The following is a 16,171-nucleotide window of genomic DNA, read 5'->3' on the forward strand; positions in this document are numbered from 1 at the left end:
GGCTTGCTCTGTCCTCCTCCATGTATCAGCCTGGTATTGCAGTGTTTCCAGAATGGTGCACCAATCCAACGCTTACCCAAGTTCAAAAGCAGGTGAATGCAATGTGAATCTCTTGCCTTTGCTAGTTTGCCGTGTTGATGGCAGTCAGTGATTGTTGCATCTATTGTCTTTTCAGTTGCAGGAAACTATCGTCTTTTGTTACGGTTTCCTGTCTTATGAACCTGCTCTGCAGTTACCTGATGAAGGTGCAGCACGCTGAAAGCCAGGACAGGGTAACCCCAACGTGCTACAGGGAACATTCTGGAACCAGGGGCCTGCCAGGAAGGTAACTTGCCAATTTAATGAATGGATTTGCCCTTGTCTGCCGTTTTGGGCTTCTGCGGACGTTCTTGGAACGTATCCCACCGATGGTACGGCGTGGCGGGGTGGGGGTGACTGCTGTAATTTCAAAGAACCCCGTTGGGCTGAAACCTGGTGTTGTGGGATTTTAACACAGTCAAATCAGGTTGTGGATCCCATGACTCAGCCAATGTCAAATGGCTATCAGATCAGCCCCCACAGCCCCTTCCCAACCCCCCCGCCTCCCCCCCACCCCCGAGCAACAAATTTATCCTAATATTTTCTTGAACAAGAAAAACTGTCTTTAGTCTGTTTCCTGAATAGAGTGAAACCCCCCATCTCTGTTTGTTTCTTCGCAAACTACTGTACGGAAGCGACCTGCTTTAGTAGCTACGTCTGTACGTAAAGATTATTCACGCAGACGATCGCCCAAGGCTGGAACTGGCTTCAGCTCCCTGGTGCCACCAGGCAGCCGTACTAACCACTGATCCACTGTGCCACCCGTACGATTTGGAACGATTTGTCATCATTTGCGGTGCAAGTAGCGAAACAGTTGTCAGTTTGTCAACTGGGTCGGATTATAATGTTGTCAGCGATCTGCAGCAATGTGAACGGAGATGTCGAATCGAGCTGCTGGTGGTGATGAGGCGCGCTTGCAGCGTGACATGTTTACACGGGGAGATCAGCTCCCTCCCCATTCTCCACAGAGAGTCGGATACAAGTAGAGAGGATATTGAAAGTGGACGATAAAGAAAGGGTGCACGGACGTAATTCGCTTTTCGCAACTTTTCGGATTGATGCGGAATGCCGAGGAGCGAATCCTGTACGTGAGGGAAACGATGATTGGCATTTATGGGCAAGCTACACCAACACAAGGGGAGGCAATGAATAGGATCTTTCCGTCAAGGCCAACATTTCTCGCCCATGCCGAGATCAGCCTGGTGGTGAGCTGCTCTCTCGAACCGCTGCAGTCCAAGTGCTGTCGGTAGCCCCGCGATGCTGTTGGGCGGGGATTCCCGATTTTGACCCGTAACACCGGAGGAACAAGGACATATTTGCAATTCAGGACAGCGAGTGCCTCGGGGGGGGAGAACTTGCGAATGGTGGTGTTCCCGTGGATCTGCTGCCGTCATCCTTCGAGGCTGCGTTGGCCATGGGTTTGCAAGGTGCTGCCTGAGGAATTCTGGTGAATCTTGTAGATGCCGGGGGAATGAATGACCCTGCCGCCGCCGCTGTCCCCGATCACCGGGAGAAACCTCTCTGCAGTCGACCTGACGTGCGGTGGCTCCGGCCCGTGCCATCTGATTGGTCGTCAGCGCGACCTACGCGGCTACGTAACAGATGACAGAAAAGCACGGGGAAAGCACAGCGACTGCTGCAGAGTGATCTTCCGGTCTGGTTGGATATCTTGGAAGGAAGGTAGACGGTAAGGGAATAAAGGAACTTTGAATATCATCAAACTGATGGAAAGGATAGTCGGCAAATATGACCTCCACCGTTGGAGTATTAATGTGCTATCGCTTCTCGCCTTTTGGCTTGGAATATGTGTAGTTTCTGTTCTTATCAGTTTAATCGCTGATATCTCCCGAAGGTGGGAGTGTTTGTATTAAATGGATTTTTGGAGCAGGAGATGGCTTAAGGGCTTGCTCTGTCCTCTCCATGTATCAGCCTGGTATTGCAGTGTTTCCAGGAATGGTGCACCCAACGCTTACCCAAGTTCAAAAGCAGGTGAATGCAATGTGAATCTCTTGCCTTTGCTAGTTTGCCGTGTTGATGGCAGTCAGTGATTGTTGCATCTATTGTCTTTTCAGTTGCAGGAAACTATCGTCTTTTGTTACGGTTTTCTGTCTTATGAACCTGCTCTGCAGTTACCTGATGAAGGTGCAGCACGCTGAAAGCCAGGACAGGGGTAACCCCAACGTGCTACAGGGAACATTCTGGAACCAGGGCCTGCCAGGAAGGTAACTTGCCAATTTTAAATGAATGGATTTGCCCTTGTCTGCCGTTTTGGGCTTCTGCGGTCGTTCTTGGAACGTATCCCACCGATGGTACGGCGGTGGCGGGGGGTGGGTGACTGCTGTAATTTCAAAGAACCCCGTTGGGCTGAAACCTGGTGTTGTGGGATTTTTAACACAGTCAAATCAGGTTGTGGATCCCATGACTCAGCCAATGTCAAATGGCTATCAGATCAGCCCCCACAGCCCCTTCCCAACCCCCCCGCCTCCCCCCCAACCCCCGAGGCAACAAATTTATCCTAATATTTTCTTGAACAAGAAGAGAAATGTCTTTGGTCTGTTTCCTGAATAGAGTGAAACCCCCATCTCTGTTTGTTTCTTCGCAAACTACTGTACGGAAGCGACCTGCTTTAGTAGCTACGTCTGTACGTAAAGATTATTCACGCAGACGATCGCCCAAGGCTGGAACTGGCTTCAGCTCCCTGGTGCCACCAGGCAGCCGTACTAACCACTGATCCACTGTGCCACCCGTACGATTTGGAACGATTTGTCATCATTTGCGGTGCAAGTAGCGAAACAGTTGTCAGTTTGTCAACTGGGTCGGATTATAATGTTGTCAGCGATCTGCAGCAATGTGAACGGAGATGTCGAATCGAGCTGCTGGTGGTGATGAGGCGCGCTTGCAGCGTGACATGTTTACACGGGGAGATCAGCTCCCTCCCCATTCTCCACAGAGAGTCGGATACAAGTAGAGAGGATATTGAAAGTGGACGATAAAGAAAGGGTGCACGGACGTAATTCGCTTTTCGCAACTTTTCGGATTGATGCGGAATGCCGAGGAGCGAATCCTGTACGTGAGGGAAACGATGATTGGCATTTATGGGCAAGCTACACCAACACAAGGGGAGGCAATGAATAGGATCTTTCCGTCAAGGCCAACATTTCTCGCCCATGCCGAGATCAGCCTGGTGGTGAGCTGCTCTCTCGAACCGCTGCAGTCCAAGTGCTGTCGGTAGCCCCGCGATGCTGTTTGGGCGGGGATTCCCGATTTTGACCCGGTAACACCGGAGGAACAAGGACATATTTGCAATTCAGGACAGCGAGTGCCTCGGCGGGGGGGAGAAACTTGCGAATGGTGGTGTTCCCGTGGATCTGCTGCCGTCATCCTTCGAGGCTGCGTTGGCCATGGGTTTGCAAGGTGCTGCCTGAGGAATTCTGGTGAATCTTGTAGATGCCGGGGGAATGAATGACCCTGCCGGGGAATGAATGACCCTGCCGCCGCCGCTGTCCCCGATCACCGGGAGAAACCTCTCTGCAGTCGACCTGACGTGCGTGGCTCCGGCCCGTGCCATCTGATTGGTCGTCAGCGCGACCTACGCGGCTACGTAACAGATGGACAAGAAAGCACGGGGAAAGCACAGCGACTGCTGCAGAGTGATCTTCCGGTCTGGTTGGATATCTTGGAAGGAAGGTAGACGGTAAGGGAATAAAGGAACTTTGAATATCATCAAACTGATGGAAAGGATAGTCGGCAAATATGACCTCCACCGTTGGAGTATTAATGTGCTATCGCTTCTCGGCCTTTGGCTTGGAATATGTGTAGTTTCTGTTCTTATCAGTTTAATCGCTGATATCTCCCGAAGGTGGGAGTGTTTGTATTAAATGGATTTTTGGAGCAGGGAGATGGCTTAAGGGCTTGCTCTGTCCTCTCCATGTATCAGCCTGGTATTGCAGTGTTTCCAGGAATGGTGCACCCAACGCTTACCCAAGTTCAAAAGCAGGTGAATGCAATGTGAATCTCTTGCCTTTGCTAGTTTGCCGTGTTGATGGCAGTCAGTGATTGTTGCATCTATTGTCTTTTCAGTTGCAGGAAACTATCGTCTTTTGTTACGGTTTTCTGTCTTATGAACCTGCTCTGCAGTTACCTGATGAAGGTGCAGCACGCTGAAAGCCAGGACAGGGGTAACCCCAACGTGCTACAGGGAACATTCTGGAACCAGGGGCCTGCCAGGAAGGTAACTTGCCAATTTGAATGAATGGATTTGCCCTTGTCTGCCGTTTTGGGCTTCTGCGGTCGTTCTTGGAACGTATCCCACCGATGGTACGGCGGTGGCGGGGGTGGGGTGACTGCTGTAATTTCAAAGAACCCCGTTGGGCTGAAACCTGGTGTTGTGGGATTTTTAACACAGTCAAATCAGGTTGTGGGATCCCATGACTCAGCCAATGTCAAATGGCTATCAGATCAGCCCCCACAGCCCCTTCCCAACCCCCCCGCCTCCCCCCCCACCCCCGAGGCAACAAATTTATCCTAATATTTTCTTGAACAAGAAAGAAATGTCTTTAGTCTGTTTCCTGAATAGAGTGAAACCCCCATCTCTGTTTGTTTCTTCGCAAACTACTGTACGGAAGCGACCTGCTTTAGTAGCTACGTCTGTACGTAAAGATTATTCACGCAGACGATCGCCCAAGGCTGGAACTGGCTTCAGCTCCCTGGTGCCACCAGGCAGCCGTACTAACCACTGATCCACTGTGCCACCCGTACGATTTGGAACGATTTGTCATCATTTGCGGTGCAAGTAGCGAAACAGTTGTCAGTTTGTCAACTGGGTCGGATTATAATGTTGTCAGCGATCTGCAGCAATGTGAACGGAGATGTCGAATCGAGCTGCTGGTGGTGATGAGGCGCGCTTGCAGCGTGACATGTTTACACGGGGAGATCAGCTCCCTCCCCATTCTCCACAGAGAGTCGGATACAAGTAGAGAGGATATTGAAAGTGGACGATAAAGAAAGGGTGCACGGACGTAATTCGCTTTTCGCAACTTTTCGGATTGATGCGGAATGCCGAGGAGCGAATCCTGTACGTGAGGGAAACGATGATTGGCATTTATGGGCAAGCTACACCAACACAAGGGGAGGCAATGAATAGGATCTTTCCGTCAAGGCCAACATTTCTCGCCCATGCCGAGATCAGCCTGGTGGTGAGCTGCTCTCTCGAACCGCTGCAGTCCAAGTGCTGTCGGTAGCCCCGCGATGCTGTTTGGGCGGGGATTCCCGATTTTGACCCGGTAACACCGGAGGAACAAGGACATATTTGCAATTCAGGACAGCGAGTGCCTCGGCGGGGGGGAGAAACTTGCGAATGGTGGTGTTCCCGTGGATCTGCTGCCGTCATCCTTCGAGGCTGCGTTGGCCATGGGTTTGCAAGGTGCTGCCTGAGGAATTCTGGTGAATCTTGTAGATGCCGGGGGAATGAATGACCCTGCCGCCGCCGCTGTCCCCGATCACCGGGAGAAACCTCTCTGCAGTCGACCTGACGTGCGGTGGCTCCGGCCCGTGCCATCTGATTGGTCGTCAGCGCGACCTACGCGGCTACGTAACAGATGGAGAAAAGCACGGGGAAAGCACAGCGACTGCTGCAGAGTGATCTTCCGGTCTGGTTGGATATCTTGGAAGGAAGGTAGACGGTAAGGGAATAAAGGAACTTTGAATATCATCAAACTGATGGAAAGGATAGTCGGCAAATATGACCTCCACCGTTGGAGTATTAATGTGCTATCGCTTCTCGCCTTTTGGCTTGGAATATGTGTAGTTTCTGTTCTTATCAGTTTAATCGCTGATATCTCCCGAAGGTGGGAGTGTTTGTATTAAATGGATTTTTGGAGCAGGGAGATGGCTTAAGGGCTTGCTCTGTCCTCTCCATGTATCAGCCTGGTATTGCAGTGTTTCCAGGAATGGTGCACCCAACGCTTACCCAAGTTCAAAAGCAGGTGAATGCAATGTGAATCTCTTGCCTTTGCTAGTTTGCCGTGTTGATGGCAGTCAGTGATTGTTGCATCTATTGTCTTTTCAGTTGCAGGAAACTATCGTCTTTTGTTACGGGTTTTCTGTCTTATGAACCTGCTCTGCAGTTACCTGATGAAGGTGCAGCACGCTGAAAGCCAGGACAGGGGTAACCCCAACGTGCTACAGGGAACATTCTGGAACCAGGGGCCTGCCAGGAAGGTAACTTGCCAATTTAAATGAATGGATTTGCCCTTGTCTGCCGTTTTGGGCTTCTGCGGTCGTTCTTGGAACGTATCCCACCGATGGTACGGCGGTGGCGGGGGGTGGGGTGACTGCTGTAATTTCAAAGAACCCCGTTGGGCTGAAACCTGGTGTTGTGGGATTTTTAACACAGTCAAATCAGGTTGTGGGATCCCATGACTCAGCCAATGTCAAATGGCTATCAGATCAGCCCCCACAGCCCCTTCCCAACCCCCCCGCCTCCCCCCCAACCCCCGAGGCAACAAATTTATCCTAATATTTTCTTGAACAAGAAAGAAATGTCTTTAGTCTGTTTCCTGAATAGAGTGAAACCCCCATCTCTGTTTGTTTCTTCGCAAACTACTGTACGGAAGCGACCTGCTTTAGTAGCTACGTCTGTACGTAAAGATTATTCACGCAGACGATCGCCCAAGGCTGGAACTGGCTTCAGCTCCCTGGTGCCACCAGGCAGCCGTACTAACCACTGATCCACTGTGCCACCCGTACGATTTGACAACGATTTGTCATCATTTGCGGTGCAAGTAGCGAAACAGTTGTCAGTTTGTCAACTGGGTCGGATTATAATGTTGTCAGCGATCTGCAGCAATGTGAACGGAGATGTCGAATCGAGCTGCTGGTGGTGATGAGGCGCGCTTGCAGCGTGACATGTTTACACGGGGAGATCAGCTCCCTCCCCATTCTCCAGAGAGTCGGATACAAGTAGAGAGGATATTGAAAGTGGACGATAAAGAAAGGGTGCACGGACGTAATTCGCTTTTCGCAACTTTTCGGATTGATGCGGAATGCCGAGGAGCGAATCCTGTACGTGAGGGAAACGATGATTGGCATTTATGGGCAAGCTACACCAACACAAGGGAGGCAATGAATAGGATCTTTCCGTCAAGGCCAACATTTCTCGCCCATGCCGAGATCAGCCTGGTGGTGAGCTGCTCTCTCGAACCGCTGCAGTCCAAGTGCTGTCGGTAGCCCCGCGATGCTGTTTGGGCGGGGATTCCCGATTTTGACCCGGTAACACCGGAGGAACAAAGACATATTTGCAATTCAGGACAGCGAGTGCCTCGGGGGGGGGGAGAACTTGCGAATGGTGGTGTTCCCGTGGATCTGCTGCCGTCATCCTTCGAGGCTGCGTTGGCCATGGGTTTGCAAGGTGCTGCCTGAGGAATTCTGGTGAATCTTGTAGATGCCGGGGGAATGAATGACCCTGCCGCCGCCGCTGTCCCCGATCACCGGGAGAAACCTCTCTGCAGTCGACCTGACGTGCGGTGGCTCCGGCCCGTGCCATCTGATTGGTCGTCAGCGCGACCTACGCGGCTACGTAACAGATGGACAGAAAAGCACGGGGAAAGCACAGCGACTGCTGCAGAGTGATCTTCCGGTCTGGTTGGATATCTTGGAAGGAAGGTAGACGGTAAGGGAATAAAGGAACTTTGAATATCATCAAACTGATGGAAAGGATAGTCGGCAAATATGACCTCCACCGTTGGAGTATTAATGTGCTATCGCTTCTCGGCCTTTTGGCTTGGAATATGTGTAGTTTCTGTTCTTATCAGTTTAATCGCTGATATCTCCCGAAGGTGGGAGTGTTTGTATTAAATGGATTTTGGAGCAGGGAGATGGCTTAAGGGCTTGCTCTGTCCTCTCCATGTATCAGCCTGGTATTGCAGTGTTTCCAGGAATGGTGCACCCAACGCTTACCCAAGTTCAAAAGCAGGTGAATGCAATGTGAATCTCTTGCCTTTGCTAGTTTGCCGTGTTGATGGCAGTCAGTGATTGTTGCATCTATTGTCTTTTCAGTTGCAGGAAACTATCGTCTTTTGTTACGGGTTTTCTGTCTTATGAACCTGCTCTGCAGTTACCTGATGAAGGTGCAGCACGCTGAAAGCCAGGACAGGGTAACCCCAACGTGCTACAGGGAACATTCTGGAACCAGGGGCCTGCCAGGAAGGTAACTTGCCAATTTAAATGAATGGATTTGCCCTTGTCTGCCGTTTTGGGCTTCTGCGGTCGTTCTTGGAACGTATCCCACCGATGGTACGGCGGTGGCGGGGGGTGGGGTGACTGCTGTAATTTCAAAGAACCCCGTTGGGCTGAAACCTGGTGTTGTGGGATTTTTAACACAGTCAAATCAGGTTGTGGGATCCCATGACTCAGCCAATGTCAAATGGCTATCAGATCAGCCCCCACAGCCCCTTCCCAACCCCCCCGCCTCCCCCCCAACCCCCGAGGCAACAAATTTATCCTAATATTTTCTTGAACAAGAAAGAAATGTCTTTGTCTGTTTCCTGAATAGTGTGAAACCCCCATCTCTGTTTTTTTCTTCGCAAACTACTGTACGGAAGCGACCTGCTTTAGTAGCTACGTCTGTACGTAAAGATTATTCACGCAGACGATCGCCCAAGGCTGGAACTGGCTTCAGCTCCCTGGTGCCACCAGGCAGCCGTACTAACCACTGATCCACTGTGCCACCCGTACGATTTGGAACGATTTGTCATCATTTGCGGTGCAAGTAGCGAAACAGTTGTCAGTTTGTCAACTGGGTCGGATTATAATGTTGTCAGCGATCTGCAGCAATGTGAACGGAGATGTCGAATCGAGCTGCTGGTGGTGATGAGGCGCGCTTGCAGCGTGACATGTTTACACGGGAGATCAGCTCCCTCCCCATTCTCCACAGAGAGTCGGATACAAGTAGAGAGGATATTGAAAGTGGACGATAAAGAAAGGGTGCACGGACGTAATTCGCTTTTCGCAACTTTTCGGATTGATGCGGAATGCCGAGGAGCGAATCCTGTACGTGAGGGAAACGATGATTGGCATTTATGGGCAAGCTACACCAACACAAGGGGAGGCAATGAATAGGATCTTTCCGTCAAGGCCAACATTTCTCGCCCATGCCGAGATCAGCCTGGTGGTGAGCTGCTCTCTCGAACCGCTGCAGTCCAAGTGCTGTCGGTAGCCCCCGCGATGCTGTTTGGGCGGGGATTCCCGATTTTGACCCGGTAACACCGGAGGAACAAGGACATATTTGCAATTCAGGACAGCGAGTGCCTCGGCGGGGGGAGAACTTGCGAATGGTGGTGTTCCCGTGGATCTGCTGCCGTCATCCTTCGAGGCTGCGTTGGCCATGGGTTTGCAAGGTGCTGCCTGAGGAATTCTGGTGAATCTTGTAGATGCCGGGGAATGAATGACCCTGCCGGGGGAATGAATGACCCTGCCGCCGCCGCTGTCCCCGATCACCGGGAGAAACCTCTCTGCAGTCGACCTGACGTGCGGTGGCTCCGGCCCGTGCCATCTGATTGGTCGTCAGCGCGACCTACGCGGCTACGTAACAGATGGAGAAAAGCACGGGGAAAGCACAGCGACTGCTGCAGAGTGATCTTCCGGTCTGGTTGGATATCTTGGAAGGAAGGTAGACGGTAAGGGAATAAAGGAACTTTGAATATCATCAAACTGATGGAAAGGATAGTCGGCAAATATGACCTCCACCGTTGGAGTATTAATGTGCTATCGCTTCTCGGCCTTTTGGCTTGGAATATGTGTAGTTTCTGTTCTTATCAGTTTAATCGCTGATATCTCCCGAAGGTGGGAGTGTTTGTATTAAATGGATTTTGGAGCAGGGAGATGGCTTAAGGGCTTGCTCTGTCCTCTCCATGTATCAGCCTGGTATTGCAGTGTTTCCAGGAATGGTGCACCCAACGCTTACCCAAGTTCAAAAGCAGGTGAATGCAATGTGAATCTCTTGCCTTTGCTAGTTTGCCGTGTTGATGGCAGTCAGTGATTGTTGCATCTATTGTCTTTTCAGTTGCAGGAAACTATCGTCTTTTGTTACGGGTTTTCTGTCTTATGAACCTGCTCTGCAGTTACCTGATGAAGGTGCAGCACGCTGAAAGCCAGGACAGGGGTAACCCCAACGTGCTACAGGGAACATTCTGGAACCAGGGCCTGCCAGGAAGGTAACTTGCCAATTTGAATGAATGGATTTGCCCTTGTCTGCCGTTTTGGGCTTCTGCGGTCGTTCTTGGAACGTATCCCACCGATGGTACGGCGGTGGCGGGGGTGGGGTGACTGCTGTAATTTCAAAGAACCCCGTTGGGCTGAAACCTGGTGTTGTGGGATTTTTAACACAGTCAAATCAGGTTGTGGGATCCCATGACTCAGCCAATGTCAAATGGCTATCAGATCAGCCCCCACAGCCCCTTCCCAACCCCCCCGCCTCCCCCCCCACCCCCGAGGCAACAAATTTATCCTAATATTTTCTTGAACAAGAAAGAAATGTCTTTAGTCTGTTTCCTGAATAGAGTGAAACCCCCATCTCTGTTTGTTTCTTCGCAAACTACTGTACGGAAGCGACCTGCTTTAGTAGCTACGTCTGTACGTAAAGATTATTCACGCAGACGATCGCCCAAGGCTGGAACTGGCTTCAGCTCCCTGGTGCCACCAGGCAGCCGTACTAACCACTGATCCACTGTGCCACCCGTACGATTTGGAACGATTTGTCATCATTTGCGGTGCAAGTAGCGAAACAGTTGTCAGTTTGTCAACTGGGTCGGATTATAATGTTGTCAGCGATCTGCAGCAATGTGAACGGAGATGTCGAATCGAGCTGCTGGTGGTGATGAGGCGCGCTTGCAGCGTGACATGTTTACACGGGAGATCAGCTCCCTCCCCATTCTCCACAGAGAGTCGGATACAAGTAGAGAGGATATTGAAAGTGGACGATAAAGAAAGGGTGCACGGACGTAATTCGCTTTTCGCAACTTTTCGGATTGATGCGGAATGCCGAGGAGCGAATCCTGTACGTGAGGGAAACGATGATTGGCATTTATGGGCAAGCTACACCAACACAAGGGGAGGCAATGAATAGGATCTTTCCGTCAAGGCCAACATTTCTCGCCCATGCCGAGATCAGCCTGGTGGTGAGCTGCTCTCTCGAACCGCTGCAGTCCAAGTGCTGTCGGTAGCCCCGCGATGCTGTTTGGGCGGGGATTCCCGATTTTGACCCGGTAACACCGGAGGAACAAAGACATATTTGCAATTCAGGACAGCGAGTGCCTCGGGGGGGGGGGGGGGAGAACTTGCGAATGGTGGTGTTCCCGTGGATCTGCTGCCGTCATCCTTCGAGGCTGCGTTGGCCATGGGTTTGCAAGGTGCTGCCTGAGGAATTCTGGTGAATCTTGTAGATGCCGGGGGAATGAATGACCCTGCCGCCGCCGCTGTCCCCGATCACCGGGAGAAACCTCTCTGCAGTCGACCTGACGTGCGGTGGCTCCGGCCCGTGCCATCTGATTGGTCGTCAGCGCGACCTACGCGGCTACGTAACAGATGGACAGAAAAGCACGGGGAAAGCACAGCGACTGCTGCAGAGTGATCTTCCGGTCTGGTTGGATATCTTGGAAGGAAGGTAGACGGTAAGGGAATAAAGGAACTTTGAATATCATCAAACTGATGGAAAGGATAGTCGGCAAATATGACCTCCACCGTTGGAGTATTAATGTGCTATCGCTTCTCGGCCTTTTGGCTTGGAATATGTGTAGTTTCTGTTCTTATCAGTTTAATCGCTGATATCTCCCGAAGGTGGGAGTGTTTGTATTAAATGGATTTTTGGAGCAGGGAGATGGCTTAAGGGCTTGCTCTGTCCTCTCCATGTATCAGCCTGGTATTGCAGTGTTTCCAGGAATGGTGCACCCAACGCTTACCCAAGTTCAAAAGCAGGTGAATGCAATGTGAATCTCTTGCCTTTGCTAGTTTGCCGTGTTGATGGCAGTCAGTGATTGTTGCATCTATTGTCTTTTCAGTTGCAGGAAACTATCGTCTTTTGTTACGGGTTTTCTGTCTTATGAACCTGCTCTGCAGTTACCTGATGAAGGTGCAGCACGCTGAAAGCCAGGACAGGGGTAACCCCAACGTGCTACAGGGAACATTCTGGAACCAGGGGCCTGCCAGGAAGGTAACTTGCCAATTTAAATGAATGGATTTGCCCTTGTCTGCCGTTTTGGGCTTCTGCGGTCGTTCTTGGAACGTATCCCACCGATGGTACGGCGGTGGCGGGGTGGGGTGACTGCTGTAATTTCAAAGAACCCCGTTGGGCTGAAACCTGGTGTTGTGGGATTTTTAACACAGTCAAATCAGGTTGTGGGATCCCATGACTCAGCCAATGTCAAATGGCTATCAGATCAGCCCCCACAGCCCCTTCCCAACCCCCCCGCCTCCCCCCCACCCCCGAGGCAACAAATTTATCCTAATATTTTCTTGAACAAGAAAGAAATGTCTTTAGTCTGTTTCCTGAATAGAGTGAAACCCCCATCTCTGTTTGTTTCTTCGCAAACTACTGTACGGAAGCGACCTGCTTTAGTAGCTACGTCTGTACGTAAAGATTATTCACGCAGACGATCGCCCAAGGCTGGAACTGGCTTCAGCTCCCTGGTGCCACCAGGCAGCCGTACTAACCACTGATCCACTGTGCCACCCGTACGATTTGGAACGATTTGTCATCATTTGCGGTGCAAGTAGCGAAACAGTTGTCAGTTTGTCAACTGGGTCGGATTATAATGTTGTCAGCGATCTGCAGCAATGTGAACGGAGATGTCGAATCGAGCTGCTGGTGGTGATGAGGCGCGCTTGCAGCGTGACATGTTTACACGGGGAGATCAGCTCCCTCCCCATTCTCCACAGAGAGTCGGATACAAGTAGAGAGGATATTGAAAGTGGACGATAAAGAAAGGGTGCACGGACGTAATTCGCTTTTCGCAACTTTTCGGATTGATGCGGAATGCCGAGGAGCGAATCCTGTACGTGAGGGAAACGATGATTGGCATTTATGGGCAAGCTACACCAACACAAGGGGAGGCAATGAATAGGATCTTTCCGTCAAGGCCAACATTTCTCGCCCATGCCGAGATCAGCCTGGTGGTGAGCTGCTCTCTCGAACCGCTGCAGTCCAAGTGCTGTCGGTAGCCCCGCGATGCTGTTTGGGCGGGGATTCCCGATTTTGACCCGTAACACCGGAGGAACAAAGACATATTTGCAATTCAGGACAGCGAGTGTCTCGGGGGGGGGGAGGGGGAGAACTTGCGAATGGTGGTGTTCCCGTGGATCTGCTGCCGTCATCCTTCGAGGCTGCGTTGGCCATGGGTTTGCAAGGTGCTGCCTGAGGAATTCTGGTGAATCTTGTAGATGCCGGGGGAATGTATGACCCTGCCGCCGCCGCTGTCCCCGATCACCGGGAGAAACCTCTCTGCAGTCGACCTGACGTGCGGTGGCTCCGGCCCGTGCCATCTGATTGGTCGTCAGCGCGACCTACGCGGCTACGTAACAGATGGAGAAAAGCACGGGGAAAGCACAGCGACTGCTGCAGAGTGATCTTCCGGTCTGGTTGGATATCTTGGAAGGAAGGTAGACGGTAAGGGAATAAAGGAACTTTGAATATCATCAAACTGATGGAAAGGATAGTCGGCAAATATGACCTCCACCGTTGGAGTATTAATGTGCTATCGCTTCTCGGCCTTTTGGCTTGGAATATGTGTAGTTTCTGTTCTTATCAGTTTAATCGCTGATATCTCCCGAAGGTGGGAGTGTTTGTATTAAATGGATTTTTGGAGCAGGGAGATGGCTTAAGGGCTTGCTCTGTCCTCTCCATGTATCAGCCTGGTATTGCAGTGTTTCCAGGAATGGTGCACCCAACGCTTACCCAAGTTCAAAAGCAGGTGAATGCAATGTGAATCTCTTGCCTTTGCTAGTTTGCCGTGTTGATGGCAGTCAGTGATTGTTGCATCTATTGTCTTTTCAGTTGCAGGAAACTATCGTCTTTTGTTACGGGTTTTCTGTCTTATGAACCTGCTCTGCAGTTACCTGATGAAGGTGCAGCACGCTGAAAGCCAGGACAGGGGTAACCCCAACGTGCTACAGGGAACATTCTGGAACCAGGGGCCTGCCAGGAAGGTAACTTGCCAATTTGAATGAATGGATTTGCCCTTGTCTGCCGTTTTGGGCTTCTGCGGTCGTTCTTGGAACGTATCCCACCGATGGTACGGCGGTGGCGGGGGGTGGGGTGACTGCTGTAATTTCAAAGAACCCCGTTGGGCTGAAACCTGGTGTTGTGGGATTTTTAACACAGTCAAATCAGGTTGTGGGATCCCATGACTCAGCCAATGTCAAATGGCTATCAGATCAGCCCCCACAGCCCCTTCCCAACCCCCCCGCCTCCCCCCCCACCCCCGAGGCAACAAATTTATCCTAATATTTTCTTGAACAAGAAAGAAATGTCTTGGTCTGTTTCCTGAATAGAGTGAAACCCCCATCTCTGTTTGTTTCTTCGCAAACTACTGTACGGAAGCGACCTGCTTTAGTAGCTACGTCTGTACGTAAAGATTATTCACGCAGACGATCGCCCAAGGCTGGAACTGGCTTCAGCTCCCTGGTGCCACCAGGCAGCCGTACTAACCACTGATCCACTGTGCCACCGTACGATTTGGAACGATTTGTCATCATTTGCGGTGCAAGTAGCGAAACAGTTGTCAGTTTGTCAACTGGGTCGGATTATAATGTTGTCAGCGATCTGCAGCAATGTGAACGGAGATGTCGAATCGAGCTGCTGGTGGTGATGAGGCGCGCTTGCAGCGTGACATGTTTACACGGGGAGATCAGCTCCCTCCCCATTCTCCACAGAGAGTCGGATACAAGTAGAGAGGATATTGAAAGTGGACGATAAAGAAAGGGTGCACGGACGTAATTCGCTTTTCGCAACTTTTCGGATTGATGCGGAATGCCGAGGAGCGAATCCTGTACGTGAGGGAAACGATGATTGGCATTTATGGGCAAGCTACACAACACAAGGGGAGGCAATGAATAGGATCTTTCCGTCAAGGCCAACATTTCTCGCCCATGCCGAGATCAGCCTGGTGGTGAGCTGCTCTCTCGAACCGCTGCAGTCCAAGTGCTGTCGGTAGCCCCGCGATGCTGTTTGGGCGGGGATTCCCGATTTTGACCCGGTAACACCGGAGGAACAAGGACATATTTGCAATTCAGGACAGCGAGTGCCTCGGGGGGGGGGGGGAGAACTTGCGAATGGTGGTGTTCCCGTGGATCTGCTGCCGTCATCCTTCGAGGCTGCGTTGGCCATGGGTTTGCAAGGTGCTGCCTGAGGAATTCTGGTGAATCTTGTAGATGCCGGGGAATGAATGATGAATGAATGACCCTGCCGCCGCCGCTGTCCCCGATCACCGGGAGAAACCTCTCTGCAGTCGACCTGACGTGCGGTGGCTCCGGCCCGTGCCATCTGATTGGTCGTCAGCGCGACCTACGCGGCTACGTAACAGATGGACAGAAAAGCACGGGTAAAGCACAGCGACTGCTGCAGAGTGATCTTCCGGTCTGGTTGGATATCTTGGAAGGAAGGTAGACGGTAAGGGAATAAAGGAACTTTGAATATCATCAAACTGATGGAAAGGATAGTCGGCAAATATGACCTCCACCGTTGGAGTATTAATGTGCTATCGCTTCTCGGCCTTTTGGCTTGGAATATGTGTAGTTTCTGTTCTTATCAGTTTAATCGCTGATATCTCCCGAAGGTGGGAGTGTTTGTATTAAATGGATTTTTGGAGCAGGGAGATGGCTTAAGGGCTTGCTCTGTCCTCTCCATGTATCAGCCTGGTATTGCAGTGTTTCCAGGAATGGTGCACCCAACGCTTACCAAGTTCAAAAGCAGGTGAATGCAATGTGAATCTCTTGCCTTTGCTAGTTTGCCGTGTTGATGGCAGTCAGTGATTGTTGCATCTATTGTCTTTTCAGTTGCAGGAAACTATCGTCTTTTTGTTACGGGTTTTCTGTCTTATGAACC

General features: G+C 51.2%; 8 non-coding genes across 8 annotated transcripts; all 8 read left to right on the forward strand.

Annotated features, from left to right (window-relative positions):
• The first annotated feature begins 1,855 nt into the window (after positions 1–1,855).
• On the forward strand, positions 1,856–2,045 carry LOC132809588 (U2 spliceosomal RNA). Its single transcript, XR_009642432.1, has one exon. It is a non-coding gene; the product is annotated as a U2 spliceosomal RNA (small nuclear RNA).
• Positions 2,046–3,862: 1,817 nt separating this feature from the next.
• LOC132809583 (U2 spliceosomal RNA) lies at positions 3,863–4,053 on the forward strand. Its single transcript, XR_009642426.1, has one exon. It is a non-coding gene; the product is annotated as a U2 spliceosomal RNA (small nuclear RNA).
• Positions 4,054–5,849: 1,796 nt separating this feature from the next.
• Positions 5,850–6,040, forward strand: LOC132809587 (U2 spliceosomal RNA). Its single transcript, XR_009642431.1, has one exon. It is a non-coding gene; the product is annotated as a U2 spliceosomal RNA (small nuclear RNA).
• A 1,797-nt stretch (positions 6,041–7,837) lies between these two features.
• On the forward strand, positions 7,838–8,028 carry LOC132809584 (U2 spliceosomal RNA). Its single transcript, XR_009642427.1, has one exon. It is a non-coding gene; the product is annotated as a U2 spliceosomal RNA (small nuclear RNA).
• Positions 8,029–9,842: 1,814 nt separating this feature from the next.
• On the forward strand, positions 9,843–10,033 carry LOC132809586 (U2 spliceosomal RNA). Its single transcript, XR_009642430.1, has one exon. It is a non-coding gene; the product is annotated as a U2 spliceosomal RNA (small nuclear RNA).
• A 1,801-nt stretch (positions 10,034–11,834) lies between these two features.
• LOC132809578 (U2 spliceosomal RNA) lies at positions 11,835–12,026 on the forward strand. The gene has a single exon (XR_009642422.1). It is a non-coding gene; the product is annotated as a U2 spliceosomal RNA (small nuclear RNA).
• Positions 12,027–13,825: 1,799 nt separating this feature from the next.
• Positions 13,826–14,017, forward strand: LOC132809599 (U2 spliceosomal RNA). The gene has a single exon (XR_009642443.1). It is a non-coding gene; the product is annotated as a U2 spliceosomal RNA (small nuclear RNA).
• A 1,809-nt stretch (positions 14,018–15,826) lies between these two features.
• LOC132809611 (U2 spliceosomal RNA) lies at positions 15,827–16,018 on the forward strand. Its single transcript, XR_009642455.1, has one exon. It is a non-coding gene; the product is annotated as a U2 spliceosomal RNA (small nuclear RNA).
• The last annotated feature ends 153 nt before the right edge of the window (positions 16,019–16,171 follow it).

This window comes from Hemiscyllium ocellatum, unplaced genomic scaffold (assembly GCF_020745735.1).
Source record: "Hemiscyllium ocellatum isolate sHemOce1 unplaced genomic scaffold, sHemOce1.pat.X.cur. scaffold_1311_pat_ctg1, whole genome shotgun sequence".
NCBI classification, from domain to species: Eukaryota; Metazoa; Chordata; class Chondrichthyes; order Orectolobiformes; family Hemiscylliidae; genus Hemiscyllium; species Hemiscyllium ocellatum.